This window comes from Rhyacophila brunnea, unplaced genomic scaffold (assembly GCF_057557595.1).
Source record: "Rhyacophila brunnea isolate RB1 unplaced genomic scaffold, BYU_Rbru_1.0 scaffold_9, whole genome shotgun sequence".
Lineage (NCBI taxonomy): Eukaryota > Metazoa > Arthropoda > Insecta > Trichoptera > Rhyacophilidae > Rhyacophila > Rhyacophila brunnea.
The window spans coordinates 40919172-40942370 of NW_028233361.1; the positions used below are offsets into that span (position 1 = coordinate 40919172).

The 23199-nt window shown below is 32.4% G+C and overlaps 1 protein-coding gene across 2 annotated transcripts in view; it reads right to left on the reverse strand.

The window, feature by feature from the left end:
• LOC147063632 (uncharacterized) overlaps nucleotides 1-23199 on the reverse strand; it is a 570851-nt gene that overhangs the window by 59726 nt on the left and 487926 nt on the right. The gene's annotated exons all lie outside the window — the stretch shown is intronic.

Consider the following 23199-nt stretch of genomic DNA (forward strand, 5'->3'; position numbering starts at 1 on the left):
CCACGTTGAGTGGTGACGATGAAGTTGCCGATATATCAAATGAAACAGCGCAAAACAGGGGAATGGGACGACTGGACTCCGGACTCCGCACTGTCGTAGACACGTATACAGAACGTAGACGAGGTATTTTAATCAGTTTCTATCTACTACTTAGTTTTAATTCATTTTACTCTTAAAATAATGTATTCTTTATTGCGGATTGAGAATTACCATGCCTAAGGCTTTATAAAAAATAAAAAACTCATTTTTCGTTGGAACTTAAACATATGCACGATTAATTCATTATTTACATCTGCGTATTTACATTCTCACCAACTAATAAATCATAATATAATCATTTAAATATAAATAATAATATTAAATATATTTTTTAAAGTACCTATAAGTACCTAACGTCTATTTATTTTCGGATTCCGTGGCGGCCAGTTGTCCCGGTGCCAAATCGTCCTAGACCCCAAAATAGTACTTGCCGAATTATTCTATGATGAAATATGTAAAATGCTTAAAGTAATTACTTAAATTTTACAATACTTATATAAAATTTAAAAAAAACATGACAGAAATGATAAAATTATTGCATTTTTATCTAATCAATGACTCAAATGCAAGATTGCATCAAAATCTGTATTTTTTTACGTGTGGTGATAACAGAAAAGATTAAGAAATAAAAAAAAATAGGTGAAAATTCATGATAATTTATAAAATCTGTTCATCACTAAACATGGTGTTCACCATATATTATAAAGATTGTCTTACTACACATGTTTCACCCAATGATACAGAAGGCAGAGAATATCATTAATATATATATTTAATGTTAAAACTTATATCACTATAAAAACCAATGCAATTTATTATGAGAAAGCATTGCTCGTACCATTAACTACATAATACACGTGTACGAATTATGTGTGGTATTACATTATCATCAAAAGATCGAGTACAATACTTGTTGCGCTGCTACAACCTCTGAGGTGACATAATTGAAATTTTACATGATAAACAAAAAACTGCTTTAGAAAAGAAGATAAATTTTCATTTTAGTTAATTGAAACTCTCCGAGTTATATAAATAAATCATAATAATGGAAGGGTTTTACTGAAACCATGTAGAATATAAACGAAAGAAAATACTGTAAAAACTATTTTGACAAAATTGTCACATTGAGTTTTAAACAATAAACGTAAAAATGTGATTCATAATGAAATCTAAAGATATACAGAGTTTTGTCATGTCTACGCTAAACTGGGTTTAAAACTAACACAGACATTTCAATTTCAATTCAAATAAAAAGTGTCTACCTACACTGTCTATAATATAAAAATACAATAAATATGATTTAGTCAAAAATAGCTTAATCTCTCTGAAGTGTTAATTGTCAGTTCAGAACTATTATTGGTTTTACTACATGTTGTGTTTTATTTTAATTAAAAATAGCTTGCATAAGGTTTATATTTGGGGCAGATGGTATGATATAGTTCTATAAATATTGATTGGTATCCCCCATTTGCACAATTTATTTTGTGCTTGATTTGTGTTCAATACACGATGAAAAACAGTAGGTACATACCTATTTTATTTGTAATTTTATTGTTATTTTAAATGGGATTTGAAACCGTACCCACGACTTCGGTCTACCTAACTATTCCGTCGTCTATCGTATATAGATATAACCTAAGTAATATTATATTTTGTAGTTAGATATTATTCTTTTAATACCGGAACCGATACAGCCAAACCATGTTGCAAAAAATACAAATGAGGGCACCCAGATGCATCGCAGATAAGAGACTCAAAGATCATTATATAAGGAATAAACAGTTCCGAGAAATATGCAAAGTTGAGGATTTTGCCAGACGTAGAAGACAAAGAGGAAAATTTTGGAAATATATGTGCGGGAAGAATGGAGGACAATAGTATCCTATAATTCATGACGCACAGAAAACCAGTTGGGCAACGTATTCCTGGCTGACCTCCCGAAAGATGCAGGAATGATACGATTCGAACACAACGGATGTGATGGCACTAATGTAAAATGCATTCTTTAGTTTTAATAGTTAAATAAAGAGCTTTTTTCATGGTTAATACTTCTATACGCCGGATATATTTAAAACTCCTACAGACGATTAAATTTCAAATAAAAAGATCGATACAAATTGCAGAATAAAGAATACGCATTTTATATTTTTATGTGTCACAGACGCCAATGTCAGGGTATTTTTATTTTAATATTTAATATTTAAAATATAGCTTAATCTTTTAAGGTTCAACCTTGTTAATATGTATGTACTCCGGATACATTGACACTCTGACAGACGATTATAATTGAAATGAAACTATCGATGCAATTGCAAAATAATAAAAAATACGTACTTTATAATAGCGTTGTGTCATAGACAAAATCCATATTTATCGAAATCGATAAAACCGTTTGTTAATTTGTTCACGACCTAAATGAAAGAATCCCTATTTAAAATAATTTTTGTTTATATCGCTTATGTATTAATGTATAATTTTCAATCCAATTTCCCTATTAAGTGGTATAAATACACTATACAGTCTTATTACCAAGGTAGCGTATGGGATAACATTCAAAGGTACTTACTATTTTAATACATAATATTTATATTTCCAAATTGGAACCAAAAAAAAAACACGAAACCAACTGTATGTATTCAATTCGCTATATTTAGATACAGCACATCAGAGCACATCTTGAAGAAATACAAAATCAGAAACGAAATCAAATCATGGGAAAGTAACAATAAAATGATGTTCTTTCATAATACTTAAGCCATGCGTTACGATGTTTCTATGTAATGGTTATAAATAAAAAATATTGTTTTATTATTGATCAACAAACATCGCGTAACTTCACCGGTTAACAATGAAAGTGTGAACACACCAGATTCGCCTGAGAACAGGGTCACCAACATTACAAAACGGCGAAATAGTATTACAAAAAAATACACGTTCACAGTGTGCAATAGAAATATTGCAACTGAAGATGAGTTAGAAATTATCATTTAACGTTAAACATAATAATATGAAAATACACTTCCAATAATTTAAGACAACCGAAAAAAAAAATGTAAAATAAAAATATTACTGAATGATTGACGACATATACTGTGTGAGTAAAGATGTTATCGTTGTCTGTCCCAATCAGAGAAAAATAATATCAAGTGGGTTGCCTTCTCAATGAGGCTGAGGACATTAATTATTCCTCAAAAGCGCGTCGCTAATACCATAAGTTCATACAAATATTAGCTACTTACGATTATAGACCCAATAATTTCATAGCATTTAATGGTTTAGTTTTTTATGTTGTGTGGAATAGTGAATCAATTCGCGCGTTGTATGCCAATTGCTTTGTAGGTATTATGTAGTTGTTTTAAAATTATTATTTCAGTCTTCTAAAATTATACATTGTACTATTTATATTTCAAATACTTCAGCACTACATTGCAATATCGAATGAAAGCATCAATACCGCGGTATTCTCAGTGCTGTCAACTTTTCCGCTTAAAATAGTAAATTTTGTCCAGAAACCTAAGTTGAGAAAGCTTTTTTAAAGCTATTCTAACCAAAAAATTTATTACGTCTAAAATCATATTAATAAATATGTGGTGTATTTTTTGTAAATATTTCACTTTTGTCGGATGATTCAGTGTCAATTTAGAAAGTTTTTTTTTTAATTTCTCTGATTTATTAATAACGAAAATACCGGTAAGAAAGGGTATCGCTAAATATCGGGATACCGCTTTTCGGAATACCGGTATCGTACACCCTATACGCGACTACCTTGGAGCAATAATGAAAACCGAAACCTAAAATATACCGATACATATAAATAATAGAGATATAATAAAATAAAGGTAGGTAGGTGAGATTTTTTAAATACTACGAAGTATGTCGGGATAAAAAAGAGTTAAAAGTAGAATATATCTGTATTAACAGTATAACCGTATAATAGTAGAATATATCTGTACTAATAATATTATCATAATAAATAATATTAACCGAAAGGTTGTGATTTCGCAGCCACACTGCACTTAGATTATTATCAAACAAAATGTTAAGTTGGCAACGCTTACTGAAACATAGATAAGAGTGATAACATGTCGTTGGAGAAAATAATAAAATTAACTACGATGTCGATAACAAACACAACGGAATATTTTCTTGAAGCTGATAAAACCTGATAAAATTTCACATTCAACACCAGCTTAGAGATAATCCATACAACATTGATTAAATCGATACATGGAATAAATACAATCGTGTTTCATTGTATTTTTAATTAACAGGTATTGCAACTACAAAAGAAATAATACCCAACCATATTACAGCTTTAGATCAACATAGACTTTACAAAAAAAATGTCTACAATTGAAACTAGAATACGTGTTGTTAAAAGCTTTAAATTAATGTTATATCTCATTACCAAATGATAACCTTTTTAATTAAAACTAAAATTAATTTCAATTACACGAGTGAACATTAAAAATACATAAGTAATACGTTCACAACATGCAACATGTAAAGTAAAATGAAACATTGATAAAAACAACGTGAATATAATAAATTTGTGTTTAATAAGTTTTGTAGAAATCCATTTAAATCGTTTTTAGCAACCTGGTTTCGCCTTATAGCATCTTCAAGCAATGCAATGTGTATGATTGAACTGAACTAAATAGGTGTAAAAATATGACTAGAAAAAATAAATAACATAATTAAATATATTTATACAAAAAACAGCAAACAATCCATAAAAAAGTACATGGAAGTAAATCGAATGAGCTAATTAGACCCTATATTAAAAAAATCATAACACAACATTCACCAAAGCTCATCCTCGTGTAAGAAATATTATTATCAACATCCGAAACAATTTTCCTGAATAGATTTATTAGTCTCCCAATTTGCATCACCAATGGCAGGCTAGTTCTGCGCCTTAGGAAAACAAACAATAATTGATCAAGGGACACACGGATGACCGTAAATGGAGATGCATTGAAATAAACACACAACCTAAATACATGAATGACGATGAGGACCGGTTTCGTCTGATTTGTTAACGATGCATATGCTTATATATATATATCTGATTTCATATGATCGACTGAGGATACTTGATGGAATTTGAATTTAAATTCTAATCAGTATGTATTTACCAATGGTGAGTGCGCATAGTGCCTGAGGAGGCGAATCCCAGGTCGTAAAAAACGATGCAAATGGAATAGTACAAAACTTAAATCCATTAGAATATCTGATTTAATTCACCCTGTCGTTAAACATCATGAACAAAAAATGTTGAAGAAAACCTTCTTGTTACATGTAGAGCCTTCACGTATGAAAGTAATGCCAAAAAGGGACGACTGTGCCCTTTAATTTTTATACAAATGCTAAAAAAGGGGAATGCTTAATTTTTTGTATCCAAAGATATTACACATTACGTCAAAATTGAACACGATTCAGCGATCTTGACAGGGAAACCACAGAAACCACTTTGTTTGGGACTGCTATGTTTTATTTTAGGGTTTGGGTTTTTACATTCATACACGAGTACATCAATCGATTTAAACGGTATTTTAAACTGACAATTAATTGTTATTAACATATTATAGTATGTTCGAATCTAAATATTTTGTGTCAAGTTTAATTACTTTCAGTATAAATTAATACAGAAAACGAAGATTCAAATCGATTTGTTAAATACTGTAATAACTTTGGATGTGTTATTAAATAAACATTTATAAACAATAATAAATAATATTGAAAACGGGCAATTATTTTATAATTTTAAAGCATAATAAATCATGAATAAAGCCTCACCTAGTTGAGTACTATTCCAGACGTTCAAAGCAGCCGGTTTTCAGTATTCAATAATGAAAATTCCCACAATATCCACTCAAAAACGAACTTTCACTTTGCAATAAAGCTTTCAAAGCTCTGCAAGGGCGAAACGACGCCGGCCGAGGGCCGCCTGACGACTGGGCGTCGAGACGCTGTTGTATACAGGGCGTCGCTTGCCACTTTGCAATATATGAGCTTGCATTCATGCAGGGGAAGATACCTACAGTGTAGGATGCGCGCGCTGTACTGCAAAGCTTTCAACGTTGCCTCAGTGAAAAGCCTGCCAAGTTCAGTTTAATAAACGAACGTAAGTTACTATTTAATTCTACCTGCGTCGGTATTAAATTGGGTAATTAGCATTCCACGCATGACGCGATCGAATTTCCTATATTAACAATATTATAATTTGATAGTATACACTTACATTAATTTAGTAGGTAAGTTTAATTAAAATAACTAAATAAATAAAATACTATGTATCATGTATACCAATGTTTCTCAACCTTTTTACATCCGAGGACCACAAAAAAATCAAAAAATATTTTGCGGACTATCAACATTGGAATAAAATAATAAATATTTATATTTACACTATTTTTGAAACAATTGTCGAAATTTAATACAACCCCACTTCAAATTTAATGTTGGGTTTCTAGGTAACTATTTTTGAACTGCAAAAAATTTTTGCGACCCACCCAAAAATCTTCGTGGAGCACCAGTGGTCCGCGGACCACCGGTTAAGAAACTATGATGTATACGATAGAATTAGATCAGGAATGGTTTCATCCGCTGGCACAGAAATTGTCAATTAAGTCTGTCCATGCGAACGCTGATGATGACAGATTTTAAAAAGCTTATTAGGCAAAATGCTAAAAAACTTACATATTAATCAATTAAATTACCGATCGAAGTATCTTTCTTGCTAATAATTTAACTCCATTTGAGCTGTTTCGAATTCCCCCTCAGAAAACATCAATCATATCATTTGTAGGTGATGACACTTGGCACTAACTTGATTTATAATTGCCGTTATCTGACAATTTTACTTAGTTAGGCAGGTGATACAGACCATTCAGATCCATGGCCGACTACACAACTGTCATCCAGTAATTTAAACTCAGCCTCTATGCATCCCTCTTGACGTTCTTTGTCTATCTCCTCGGGGAAAGACCCCGTATATGACCTTCATTCATAAACCTCAACCACTGGACCTATTAATTGTCGTTAACCGGTGCAACTGAGAAATCATGCCGTCAAAATATTAACTAAGTATATGAGGCTTACTTTAAGCTTCTATATTATTTTAGAATTCCTTAGCCTCCCACGTCCTAACAATAGCTTTTATATATACTTAGTATATACATATTTATAATTTATTCCAGTTCCATAAAAAAAATATAATTGATTCAATAAAGCAAGTAAAACCTTTGGGATTCCTAACCTTGAATAATTTCCAGTTAAAATCTACGAGTATGTATCTATTTGATATGAATTTTACACACGCAACTGTGTGCCATAAAGTATTATGACGGCATACCATAAACAAAACTCGTTATAGGTCCCCACGCTCTTCCCAAATATGGTTAGATCGATACAAAGGGAATAGCTATTTCGGTGTAGGTAAAGATTCTTTTAGTTGGCGTCCACAAATCGAAACGAAACAGGTGTTTCTTATCTTATTTTAAAAATTATGTTCGAAATAAATACAGTTAATACATAATCGTAGTTGAGAGGGCGATATCGCTATGGTATACATCGACAAACATTAACCGCTCGAAGTGACAATTGAATCTCATCATTTAAACAATGTACTTATAGATAATCGAATGTAAAATCCCGTCTGCTGTTCAGAAAAATACAATACAAGATCGACAAAACGGTCTTTCCGCCGATTCTGTAGCTGTGCTGAAACAAAGTAAAGACAGTAAATGTAAATTATTCAACAATCTCACCATGGGTACGGCAAAGGCGATTCATAGTTATATTAGCATTGAAACAGGCATTGTAGCATATGACACCAATAAACCTGCGAATCGCCACCGGTTAGAGTTGGGTTTCGGGAATTCTCGGGAAATTTTCGAGATTTTCCATCCCGAATCTCGAGAATTGAAATTTTTATAATTTCGGGAAATCCCGGACCTCGAGAATCTTTTCTCGGGATTCGGGATTTTTTTTATTATCAAATATTAATTGAAAAAAAGACAATGTTCTATATGAAAAAAGTGGACAGAAAACACAAAACGTTCAAAAACTGATCGGGGCATTACCACAATTAAGTAAGCCAGCATCGACTCAAAATGAATGCAATTTTTGCAACATCAGGGAATTTTGTGTCTCAAAAGCGTACGCGATTGTCAGATGCAGCGATTGACAGTCTGTGTTTTTTGAAATTCTATTTTAATAAGTAATGTTTTGAATTAAGTATTTTTGTTTTCCTACTTTTATTTTGTTTATGTTCTTAGATAAATAAAAAAAATCATATCTTTTTGGAATTTGTCTGTTTTTACACTGATTTTAGGATTTATACAGGCTTTTTTAAAATTTCCCGATATGTCGAGAATTCTCGAGAATTCTTTTCTGGAAATCCCGAATCTCGAAATTGAGGATTTCTCGAGAAATACCCAGCTCTACCCACGGCGTCACTGTAGAATGATTTACAGTAAAAGAGCCAATGACAATGATAATTTTCTTTGTCTCAAAAGATACAATATGATTTATAACGTTATAATCTGTAAAGCAATATTAGAGAATAATCAAGTGCTTTTTAACTCTCTGAAAGTGTTAATAAAAATCACAATGCACTTTGCGATAACGGAAAACCTGCAACGAGTATCAATATTTACTCCGGAAGAGTAGAATCAACCCTCTCTCTAAAAGAGGGGATTACATACAGTAATTTAAAATGTACACTTAGGTTTAATCGCCCGTCTATTACGAGAACAAAAGAAAATTCATTACATTATTAGGATTATAATAAATATTTATAGAAGTACACCTTTTGCATTAAAACATTAATCGATAAAGGCTGCAGATGGTCCTTTCCCGCAATTAAGCAGAACTGAATTAATAAACAAACTACGATCTAACACAACCACCAAATAGTTATGAATGCATTTGCATTAATTATTATCGAATCCGAGACAACTTTGTCTTGGCGGAAATGCGCTTTTGATGCAGGGGTGTCTGCCACACCGGAAATGCAATTGTCGTTAAGCCAAATGAATTACATTAAACGGTAATCATAACTTTGAAACTTAGCAACGAGCACGGTAGGCATGCGACGCTTTTTGGTGGCTACCCTTCACTGAGTAATCAACAACCCTCACAGTCTAAACTTTAAGTTAAAATTCGACAGGTGTCTTTCAACGGAATAGCTTTGCACATTTAAATATTAAATTAATTTAACATTCATAATTTGAAAATAACTTCTAGAAAACATCTTCGAACTAAATATACATCAACCGGATTCCAGCTAATGTGCTTTACTAAACTATTAGAAAAACTATGTATTTTCAATAAAGATTTTCAAATCTTATGAATTATTCATTGAATAAAAAAAAATAGTTTATTATTTAAAACCAACTCACAAATTGCTGTCACTTACGTGACAATATAGCTTTTCATTTTTTTTAAACTATAAATATCAAAGCGATTCACTTGATCCAAAAAAACTATTACCTATTCACCAACACTCTGATTTCAAACAAATACTGTTTAATCGTGCGGAATAAGCTTTTAAATATTGCGAGCTTACAGACAATTGAGCGAATGAATGAATAGTGCAAGAACCATAAAGTACATTCTAAACGAATGTTTTGATAAAATTCTTTGTTATATTAAATTGAATATATAATATTTAGTTTTATGGTATGTTTTTTTATTTATAAAATAGAGACACTTCCGGTTTTAGTATTTATTCAGATTTTACTCAACAATAACAGAATACTTCACACGGTACACGAAAATAGATTAACAAGATAAGATGAGTCCCTCGACCAAATAACCAAATCAACTTTCCGAAGGATTAGTTCAGTTTAGGAAGGTATATCACATTTGACAACTAGAAACCACACTTATCACCAGAAACGAATCTCGATAGTGTAAAGTGCTTAGTTTCAAAATAGAGGACTTGTATGATCGAAAGACTAAGCTCACTGGCTGTAAGACTAGGAGAGACAAAAAATACGGAGTTAACATATAGTTCCTAATCCGTCTACATAGCGCTTTCGGTGTCCACTCAATGAGCCGCGCCATATATGGGTCTCTTTTCAAAGTCACGCCAGTTTTAATTTAATTAATATAATGTCTCTCATCAACCAAGAATGTTTGAAAAATGGGTATTTTTCATTGAGATAATAATATTTGCTCATGTCTTTTAATCCGTTAATTTAAGTACAATGAACCACACAAATAAAACCGCAGAAAATCATTGACAGGTATATAACTGATTTAACCGTAGCACGACAATTTAAATAAGTATAATTAATAAGCACGCAGTGCATGCATTGATTCCACTACATGATTTCAATTAAGTTAATAAAATGGCTTTTTCTTTACATCAAAAACCCAACCACGTGCTCTCGGTCTACGATACACATTACTATTCGGCAGACATATCGATCGCATACAGAAGTATACACGCATACATGCAAGCGGGTTGATGCTACGACTGCACCGGTCTACGGTATATTATTGCGGGCGCTCTACGCGGCGTAGAGGGCTAGAAGCTTTTGTTGGTTCAAAATTAAAAATTAGGGAGATATATTATTTCCAGTGGCGCTTGGTTTTCAAATACTGTTAATAATTTAATCAAAAATATAATTGTATATTGACAATTCCTAGTATTGCCGTTACAATACGGCCGACAATACGTATAGATATGCCATTATTAACAGAATACAGTGATACAAAAAAAGAAAATAAAGAATTACATTTTTTAAAAGAAACCTTTTTATATATAAAAATATATTACCATATTTGCTCTGAATCCTCCAAGAGTGGAAGTTGTATTAACGTATTTTTTAATAAATCATAGTTTTTAGTCATTGGGCCTTTGCGTTAGATTAAAAATACAAATTGAAATTTTGACAAGCCGCAAGTTTAAAAGCGCGACCCACGACTTAGTATTTATCCAGAAACGGCCGCTCTACCGACTAGGCCAAAATGATTGCACTTTCTAAGGCAAAATTTAAAGATTGACAACAATTATTATAAAAGTGCATAAACTCAAACGTAAATTTCGGCATTAATACTACTTGATAAAAAGCTCTGCATATTAGCAAAATACGTGTGGTAAAAATAATATTTATATGTGGTGAATACAAATATTTGATAAAACCAAGGCCTGAGCAAGAACGATGCATGAGTGCGAGTGAGAAAGTATTCGGCACCCTTATAATCTCTGCGACACGCGCTAGAGTAAGATAAAAGGTCTACCTATTTTTTTTAGTTAGTTTCCAAAAGTATCGCCGGCAAATCGTGCTGAATCGCTTCACGCAGCGTCGATAATCTGCGAGTTCGTGTTGCTAAATTTGCTATTTTTTGTGTTAAATATAAAGTCAGTGGTAAATATTTTTAGTTAATTAAATAGGAAATGTGGTTCTGCGTGTTGTATTAAAATATGGTAGCCGCACTGATAAGCAAGAAGATGGTATTACGTTTCATATGTAAGTTGATACATGTTCGTGACAATTTATTTGTATATTATTATTTATTTTAATATCAGTGACCTAGTGTTTCTTTAAAATAACTTAAATTATGGATATCTTTATCTAATTGGTTGCATTTTGACCGCTTAAAAATACTATAATACGTAAAAAAATAGAAAATTATATTTTAATTCTGAGCGTCTAGTGCGAGCACTTTGGGCGAGCACTAGCGAAATGGTCTATGGTCTCGAACATTTGTAGGCGAATGCGTTCGCTCGCCCACAAACCAAACGCACGACACGTAACTTCATTTAGCAATGCAACGGGTGGCGTCTAGATGTATCTATAGTCTATGGAAAAAACCATTTTATAAATTATCATGAAGTAAACAATGACCCTCTTGAAAAGATACAATACAATATATGAATAAATAAAATAGACAACTGATTACTGATTTATTGTAAAACTATACTAGAACAATTAAAGATTAATTAATGTAAGTTTATAGTTTGACACTGCATTTTTCCTTCCATTTTCTCTAAACGTTTTGGGCTCATTGTAGAGGTTGTTTCGAAGATTAAAGATAGTAAAAGCATAATATTGCAATTAAATTTGTAGACATTTAGTTTTTGCGATGTTTCTACACATGATTTTTATCATATCTGTGTATAAATCAATTGACATGTACAAAATACAAAAAAAAACTGTAAAACCATAATTACTGTCATGATACAAATTATAGGTATCAAACAGTAGCAAAGGGTGGAGGTAGGCTGTTAAGATCCGCCATAAATAGTGAACATTAAACTTTGTTAGTCATACGTAATTATTTTTATTGAATTAATAATACAATTGATTTACAAATATTGGTTAGTTTTAAAAAAATCAATTAAACCCTGCCGAAACCAAACCATAAAAGTTTTGGTATATTTTTGGCGAAACGACCAAATTGTGCACACTTTTTCATTCATAATTATTTATTTTCGTTGGGTTAAGAATATATATTACACAATTGTTGTTTCATTTTTTAAGTTCATTCCCTGTCTAAACCAAACTATAATAATAGATACAAATATTATTCTATCAATAAAATATTCAGAGTTATGATTTGATTGCATAATTTAAGATATTTTTTGACTATAATCTATTATGGTTTGGTTTTCGCAGGGTTCAATTGAATTTTAAAAACTAGCCAAACACTATCTGTAAATTGTAGTCTTATTTCAATGAAAACAAATCCGTATTACGGACAAAGTGTGCACCAATTATGGCGGATATTAACAGCCTACCGCCACCCTTCGCCACCGGAATCAAGTATATAAACTAATAAGTATACCTTATTTACGAAAGTTAATTTCGCAACTTGCATAAATTAAATTCGTGAAAATGTGGCTTTAATCTGTAAATGCGATACCTACTTATATATTTTAGTTGTAACAAAAGATTTAAAGAATACATAACAAATTGAACATACACAACTTGAAAACACCTCATATATATACCCGATTTGAATCCGTATAACCAACCATTGGTGTCGCGCCAATCCGTGCATTAACCAATTATGCTACGAGTGTTCTATCTAATGACGACAACACTAGTAGATCATACATGAAATGCTTATCAAATTGCGTTATTGTTGACTATCGATTTTTGTGTATTAAATCAAGGAATATTAATTACCTTAATACTTTGGACGCGGAAGACGCACACGGTGCGTAATGACCAGGCGGCCGATCGATGTAATTAACGTGCATTTTAAAGGGGGCAATTAAAATCTCATTATCTATTCAGCAGCGAAAGCGTTAATTACTAACCGACGCCTGGCTCTCGCCAAATATTTTAGTTATAACGTCTAAAACTTGCTAACAATTTCAAATGAATAATTCTTAGTTAAAGTTATGAATGTTCAATATATGGAATGTTACATTATCAAAATCTTGTGAATTATTCATTTGAATAAAAGAAATGGTTTATTAACATTAAAAATTAGTAGGATAATTAAAAAATAGACACGTATTTTCAGTACTTCCCTGCCTTATGCACATAATTTAGACTGCTACGTTTCGGCGTAGACGCGTCGCTACGGGCTACGTGGAAGTTGTTGGGAAAGGACCACTACCACAGTGCACGTGCGCACAACCTTCTACGAGTGAAAACATTCCGTTAGCATTTTCGGTCAAGACTAACTGAGTTAGGAGCTTTTTACAGCCGCGTGGACGGGTTTAATTAAACAGCAGAACTAATTTGACAGACTAACAAAAAGGCAATAGAAACCATTAATACAATATTAATATGGAAACGAACTATTACACAAGTATAGGTATTAGCACTAACATAAAGCATCAAAAGGGGTTCTAAACCAATGTCAACCATTTGAAAAATAATGTCATATTTAATGTTTTAAAAATTAATATCTTATTCTCACAGACGCTGCTAACCCAGGTTCGATAAAAAAAGTATGGTGGCTATAATAGTATGATTACCGAAATTATGATGGCATTTATATTAAAAAAAAAAAAAAAACACTGTAAACATACAGTAATAATATGGCATTCAAATATCCATCATATGCAAAAAACCCGCCGAAAAAAATGCACTTTTAAAAGCGCATTCAAACTGCAGTTGTTAAAAAAGGACTTAAAAAAAACAATGCACCGGACCGAAAAATGTATGATAAAATGTCTAGTGCAGAGTTTTTATCTGTCGGCAGTTTTGCGGAAAAAAATCCTCCAACACAATGGCAACACTGGAAGTCTAGACTGAAATATGAACAATCTAAATTATTATAAAGTGAAAAGATGCGGGAAAAATTCTTAGACTGACAGCCAACGACGCTGGAAAGAAATTTTCTTTGTTACGACAATATTAAAAGAACCCAACGTAAAAACAAAACGGGTATTCACAAATAATGTTCAATAAAATATTATAGATTGTAGATATACAACTATATTATCCTAATTCTGTATTATGTGTGAAAAAACCCGTGTATTACTTTTTATATAGCCCATCAAAAAAAAAATGAAATAAACTTTTCAGAGTAAAAAGTAATAATTGGATACCAACTAAATCTTTTGTAGAATATCAAATGAAACTGGAATAACATAAATATTCACATTATAATTGGCGAAATAATACGATATGCCTAAAGGTAAAACTTTTTCATTCAATTATTTCGCTTTTAGATGTTTTCGTAAAAATCCAATTCAAGATGATAATATCTTATTATACTAGCAAGATTTCATCAAATAATAAAAGCAATCTTTTTGTATGGAATAAGTCGACGTGACTACTGATTTCAATTTCTACGAGGGTTAAAGATAGACAAGATAAACAGACTTTCGCAAAATTGTTTAATATCTGATATTTACTGTGTCACATTTATATAACTAAAAGGATGTAAGTATTATTTAAATATTTTGATTGATACCTACTCTTTCAAATAGAGTTTTAATGAAATTGTCATAATCAAATCGTCTCTGTTGGCAGAACACACTAACTGGAGAATACTAGTTTTGAGTAATTTGACTTTGAAGTTGTTAAAATGTTTGAAATGGTCTATCATGTGAGTTTATTGAGTAATCGTAAAAAGGATGACTTTAAAATAATGACTGTTTATTTATTAAAAAGGTTTCCAGACGGTAAAGTTTGAAATAAGGAACATTTTGGTATAACTAAATAAATGTGCCCATGTAGAGGTGTTGGTTAGTTTTAAAAAAATAATGAAACCCTACTAAATCAAACCATAATAGTTTTGGTATATTTTGAGCGATCCGAAAAAATATGCACACTTTTCAGTCATACTTATTTGTTTTCGTTGAATTAGAAATACATATTACACGTGTTTTCAACTATTTTTTTTAATTCATTAAGCCCTGCCTAAACCAAACTATTATAGATAAAAAATATTATTATATCTATAAAATATCCAAAATTACGTATGATTTAATGACATTATTTCAGATATTTTATAGATATACGAGTATTTTTTTTACTATTATCAATGATGGTTTGGTTGTCGCAGGGTTTAACTGAATTTTAAAAACTAACCAACAGCATCTATAAATTGTAGTATTGGTTCAATGAACACAAATACGTTTGATTGACAAAGTTTAGTGTGCACTATTTATGTCAGATCTCAACAGCCTACCTCCACGCTTCGGCACTGTTGAATTGATATGCTGAACCAAGAAGGCCAAGGCAGCTTTTTAGAATATACTATGTATCCAGGACCCAAGTGTCGATAAAGGTAAGATGCTATGTTTTTTCGACGTTATTATAATATTATGGAGTATACTCTATGACAACATCTTCTTGGCTACGTGTTAAAACTGTGAACTAACATGCTCCTCCTATTTTTAACTACACTTCCATTATAAACTAACAAGCCCCTCCCATTGAGTCGACAACAGCGCCTTTATTTACGTACCCAAGAAGGTGTTGTCGTACAATAGGCGTGAACACTCACAGAAAGTACGCGCAGACAACGTGAAACTTTTTAAATGTGAAACAGACACTGAGGGAGATGCTTCGTTTCATTTGCAAGGCCAAAGTCACGAACGCCGATGAGATTCTGAGGATGAAAAAGGATAAACAAATAATCAAAGACGTAAAATCTAGAATGTTGACATACTTGTAGCTGCAGAATAATAGCGATCAAATATCTATTGTTTAATGTATCAAAGTACTCTGCAGTAATATATTCCCAGCGAATCAATTTCCAGCAAACAACTCTTAGCTAGATCAGCAAGTTGATTGGCAATATTAGATACGGTATATTATTACATCATATCACAGCACATTATATCATTACGGTGTATTAGCCGAATAATCATTTTTCATGGTATCATATTTTCTTACGACTGTAATAATAAATAATATTTCATTTCGCTACTCGATTTAAAACACTGACTCTATAATTAGTCCAATATGATTATGTACCAGAATTTAATGTTAATGTGTTACTTTTTATTGTATAAATAACGAAGAATAATTTATCTAAATGTCACTCGAATCCAAGTACCTAGATCGTAACTATCTCAGTAGATTATATGTACTATCATTGTATAATATACTATTGTACCGATACGCTGTTAATAAATCTCACCCTGCTACATCGTAGACTTCATTATCATCGTCCTCAACCCACACATCGAATACCACAGTAGTGACCCAACATACTTTTGCCGCACAACACGGCATCCCGAGAGCAGAGAAATAACGTCCTGGCTCAAAATTCTCTGCGACCGGTATGAATTCAGCACGACATTACAGTTGTGATTATATGTGTATTTATTTAAAGGTTTGTTTCTTAGGTTGTCACACATTTCATATTTAATTAAATTTTAAGATAATGCTAACTTGGTCGGGAAAACGTGAAGAAAATCAGAATTCTCAATTATAATATGGAGAAATATATTAATCGTTAATGCTTTTAACTAACAATTGCCTACTAGACAGCTGGAGTAACATAATTATTTATATAGACATTAACTATAAGGGGATATTTGAAAAAGTGGTAGATATACCTACTAGTTTTGCAGAGTCATATTTCAATAATACATGAATATCTCGTAATAAACGGTACGCGTAAGAGCATCATACATTCTGCTTGGAGAAATGCATTCAGAAAGATGCACTTTCGACAGTTGCATCCATTGGGTTGGACGGCGAATGAATAAGTTTGCATGTGAATGAAAATTGTGCCGCGGCGTCGAGTGGCGAAGGAGAGACGTCGGGACGCCTTTCCAGCATTACAAGCTCGCGCTACGATCTAAATACATTCACTATGAGGTAAAGCGAACCATTGTTTTGGTGAAATGGTTTCATGTACGCTTTTGTTTTTCAGTGTAACTGTTTTGTATTCAAATCACGAAACCGTGTAAAACAAATTACTAACAGCTAGAAATTTATCCTACAACGGTATCCTTCAAGTATAAAATTAATAATTAATATTATTAAATACATTTACTTGGCGGCATTTAAATTTAAAATCTAATATAGTACATATGCTATGTACATTTAAATGTTAATTCAGCATATAAGCATTGTCACTTATGACCTATCAGTTGTACATTTAACAAAGGTGAATGTGTATAATGCCGAAAGATGCCGAAGGGTGAATCCAGTCAGTTAAAAATGATTCAAATGGAATATTACAAAACAAATCAATTAGAATTTAAATATCTTCTTCTTCTTCAGCCATATCCGCCCCTTAGTTGGGCATATGGACACCATAAGGCTCCCCAAAGAATCCCGCTATCGAACGTGTTAAATATCTTATTTACTAATGTTATGATTTAAATCAAGGTAATGATATCAAAAACATGATATAGCTGGCGTTAAGCGTCAATTACATTGAGCTTCTTTACGAGCTGTTGGCTGGCGAATTTATAATCTGCCTGTAAAGTCGCCCAGTGTAATCATCGAATAAGCTAACAAGCAGGTTGTAAACACTCTACCGATAAAAGTTGAAAGCCGGTCAACTTTACACGATACACGCCGGCGTGTGGGCCTGCTGGGTCTGCGCAGTAGCAACCTCCCGGTAAAAAAACGAACTACGTTCTGTCAAAATAGTCACTGGCTTGTGGCTTCTCAGCGAATGGAAAATTTTGTGTGTAATCATCAAATCGCAGTAGCTGAATCGCCCGCTTTTAAATTCGCCAACAAACAGCTCGTAAAGAAGCTCAATGTAATTGATGCTTTAGGAGCAATTAAAATGTTTATTACTTGTACATGTACTTACGCTTAATTAAATTGTTTTTCTTCATTCATAATAGTATTCATTAATTATTATAAAATCATATTCTTGACCAGAATTTGAAACATTACAATATATTAAATCATAGTAATTAGCAATTATTTTTTAAGAATAACAGTTGGACAGTCGGTAGATTGGTTGATAGAGCCATCATCATCCCAATGGACATAATATATTTAGAGTTTTACAAAATAATGTATTTTAATGTGTTAGCTTTCATAACTTACTGCTTCATTACTATGCGAGTAACAAAAATTAAAACGCTATTTGAATAGTGCATAAAACATACGTATCCTCGTGTCTGATGCATACGCAAAATTCACGAGCGCAATGCACCCGCCGCATGCATCACAAACATTTCAAAATGCATCTAATGCACACTGCACACAGATCTCGTTTCATTTGCAACATGCAACCGGCAGTACAATTTATTTATTACGCGCACGTGCTAGTTTTTGTTTACATATTTATTTATATGCTCCAGCGAAGCTTTGATTCAATTCTGCACGTGCAAATGAGAGTGAGTTATAAAACATCACATAGGGATAGAGAAAAGTAGTTTATTATTTAATTATAGTATTATTTAAAGAGTTTCCTCTGTAACTCGAACGTATACACTTAATAACATAAGAAAAATTTCAATTTACATCCTGTTTTAATTACAAATTTATACTGACACCCAGTGATGCAGTAGTCTTTCAAAATTTCTCGCCACATTCTTATTATTCGTCAAAACAAAGTATGTCATATACTCCGGAAAATGCCCAACAATATTTCATGTTAGTTTATTTTAAAGAATCGAAGTATCATTTACTGGAACGACACAACATTATAAATTACAAAACGGGTATTTGTTAAACTCCACCGACACTTAAGGGCCGTAATTTGGAAATACAAATCCCTTAGATCGCGTGGTTATTGTAATATCTACATTATTACTACCCTTATTATAATAATTATTAGATCATGTATTATATTCATCTGCTTGGCGATCTCTGTCAATGGATCTCTAAATGCCAATGGGCTGGACATGTCGCTCGGCAAGTAGACAACCGCTGGATAAATGCCGTCATATAATGGCACTATATGGCCACAGGGACGCCCTGAACCCGCTGGATAGACGAGCTCATACAATTCGGTGGATGTACGTGCCAGCAAAGAACAAGGTACCGAGAAGAGTAGAGAGAGCTAAAGGAGACCTTCATCGAATCCGGCTGATGATGATGATATTATATAAACTATTTAATACAATATAATTTAATAATAAGGCTAAACAATAATTGCAAAATTATGCGTAATTCGCGAAGGTAAAATATTACACAGTGTTCCAAACAATCATTTTTGTAATATTAAATTTAAACTAAACAGCGTGGCCGACCCTCATTCATTCTGCAGCGGTGCTACAAGTGATCTGTGCGTCACAGGTCTCACATGGCAGGAGGCGCGGGACGTGGCAACGGAGCGAGGGAAGTTGCGCGACCTGTGCTCGCCCTATGCTTCAACACTATAGATCTACCATCGTAAGTTGGCAGCCGGTCGAATTTGAAACTAAAATTGTCTATCGAGGATAAATTTGTCACAAATGCCATTTAATTTTACAACATGTTTCTCGAATTATGGATTGCGCTTGCGTTTATTTAGCTCTCATGGCGTCAAAATATCAAAAACACATTATATTTAGTGTTGATAAATAAAATATACCGACCTATTAAAAAAAGAGATCAACAAGTAAAAAAAGTTTTTTCCTTTTAAATAAGGAATGTACCTACCTAATACATAATTTTATATTTGATATAGTATTTTATAATCGAATGAGTGTTTGTTGCTAATTTAGGTGGGTACGCTGGTTTTCTTGCTCGCAAGATTTTTATTGTTTGTACATTAGAAAACATAAAGAGCATTTTAGATTATTAATAAACGAATGTGACCTTTCAATATTTGACATTATTCGATAGCTACTTAGCACCAATTATTTGGTAAGTATTTAAAGTAAGCTATATTTTAATATAATCAACAATGAATTATGTCTCTGCAGACGACGCGCAAGCCGAAAATAACTTCGCAGTAAGTAGTGTTTACTGATTGGGCGTTATGACAAATTTATTCCAGACTGAGTCAAATGTTTACATTTTGAAACGTCAGCGTGCAGAATTCGGGATATATATTGTGTTATTGAAAATACAGAAGAAAAAAGTATAGTGCATAATGGCAAGTAGTTCTAAAACAGTTCGTGGGAATGCCAGAGACATCATTTTAAAAGTATGGCAATTCTGCGATGATGAAAAAGGACAAAAAGAATTGATTATTTATATCGATAATGGAATACAACGGCCAGTCGCCATGACAGTTGAAGATTTATTTTCAGTGTTACCAAGTTGCATTTATATTACAACGCAAGTAATTTCTTGTTTTTTTTTAGTTTTGTTCAAAGTTATGATATAAATAAAAAACCTATGTCGGATAGCAATATAAATGAATACTTACTTATTATTTGTGTATGTAAACGGATTTATAAAGAAATTTAGTATATTAATTAAACTGACATTTACAAGTTTGAATTCCATAATATGACCTCGACTGGTTTTATTTTTACCGTATATGGTCCTGAGAGTGACACAGAATCGGATGATAGTCTATCTGGAATTGAAACATTATGGTAGTTATATAATTTCTACATTGTTTGTGTAATTTATAGTTATCGTGTTTCATTTAAAATTCCATTTATGTTGATACTATTTAACTGTCTTTAGAGTTTAATTTATTTTCGTTGTTTTTATTATATTTTTTTCCATGACTAAAATATACACAATACTACTTTATATTTTCCAATTTCTGATTTTTCCAACTATGCATTTCTTCCTCGTGGTTATAAAAAAAGTAACACGTTTTTATTTTGATTATGTTAATTTTTTATTTTAATAATATTTGTACAGAAATCTACTACCAATAAAAAATTATAAATTACCATTTTTTTGTTAGTTATGGCAACATTCTCAATGTCACACTAGCGCCCTCGCTGAAATGCCAATTTATGATGGTAGATCTATAGGGTGTGACAGGGCGAAGGAAGTAAGTAAATGGACATTTTTATCGTCAGTGCAGATATATAGTTTGTGCTTTTCAAATTAATTATAAAGCGTTTTCGAACGAACGGGCGAAAAAAATTGGCACAAAAATGCGTATAGCAACTTTGGCGGATTTACTCAAGACTACGTAATTAGGCCATAATTGTCTCAATGAAGATAATATTGCGTATCAATAAATAAGGTAACATCGATGTAATTTCTAAACGAAAGAAAAAAACAAAATAACTATATAAATATTAGGTAGTGTGGCACCCCCGTATGGACCCCATTTGGGGATGTCTCTGTGTATCTAGAGAGGCCCGAATCGGTATCAAACCCAACAAATAGTAAATCGCTGATTACGAAAATAAATAATAATAACGGAACCGAGCCGGCAATGCCGTAGAGTAGATTATAACCGTTGAAGATTTGCAACGTCGCTTTTTTTTGACGACGGCTTTCGTTGGAAAAAAACACAAGATGGCGCACAGAACGCTACAAACGGCTAAATCGCGAACACGCCGATTTCGTCCACCGTAAAATTAAATTATTAAAAATGTAACTAATATATAATATTAACGTAAATATACCTTGCCGTTTCCAAAACAATTCCGGTGTGTTATTGTTCACCTCCACATCCCGAATCCAGACGAAAAACCAGACAACAAAATAAAAGTGACAGTTTGTTTTCCACTTACAAAATGGAGGGTAATGATAGTAGGTACTACGATAAAGTGAGTATAAACGCAATCATGCTATTTTTTTAATATGTCGTTTGACGTGACTTTTAATAACCAAGCTAAAATCAAAACCAAATTTAACCACTATTCACATAGGTAAGCTATATTTTTCAAAATATGCTTACCTTATTCAATTCATTAGAAGTCTACTATGAGACAAAGTGTATCGAAACGCCTGCGATGTGTTTTGAAAATTATTTTGTTATCATAGCTGTAAGATATCAAAAAAAATATTTAACTTTATCATATTGAAGGCTGTATACCGATGGATGAAAATTCTATCAAGTCTACAATGAAAAACGTAATCTAATGTCAAGCGCACGTCTTGCACAAGGACGTGTCTGGGTAGTTAATCTTGACGATGAGGGGAAAGATTCCCTTTGTCAAGTGCAGAAGGTAGACATCATCTTGAGTGAAAAATTTTCTGCCTATGTTGGCACTATTGTAATATCAAAGAAACACAGCTTATCTCACCGATCTAATATAATGCAAATGGTTACATGTAAATTGTACGTAAAACATTTCACCGTGGCACAGTTCGCCGTGAGCTTTCTTATCTTCCGTATACTATACGGTCTCCGATTTTATTAGATTCAATATGAACATTAATTAAATGTTCATAGCTGATTTTGGCAAAATTCATGAATTCAACAGTGAAAACCTTTTTTTTTTCTTTTTTCGACCATGTCCGATTCTAATAGGATCATATGGGCCTCCACAGAGTAGAGGTTTGTATTAACAGATTTTGTTTTTACGAGAAATGGATGTCAGCCACTTGCTCAACCTATTAGGTCCATACCCTGACTCACACACATATTGAAAAACAATATGTGTACTTGCCAGACCCAGGATTCGAACCTGGGACCCACGGCATGATAGTCCAACGCTTATGCCGCGCGGCCACCGTGGGCGACAAACCTAACCTAACCTAAAAATAATCCAGTATATCGGCTATTTTCAAAATTTGTTTGCTGCTCGGTTCCTGTAAAGTGTAAACCGTCAAGAACCGTATTTTATTTAGACATGAATTGTATGTCAGTACTATACGACCCATAGAGATTGGACGGTCAATAATATATGGCCATATATTTCCGATACAACATTTCACGGTGAAGCGTGATACGTCAAAC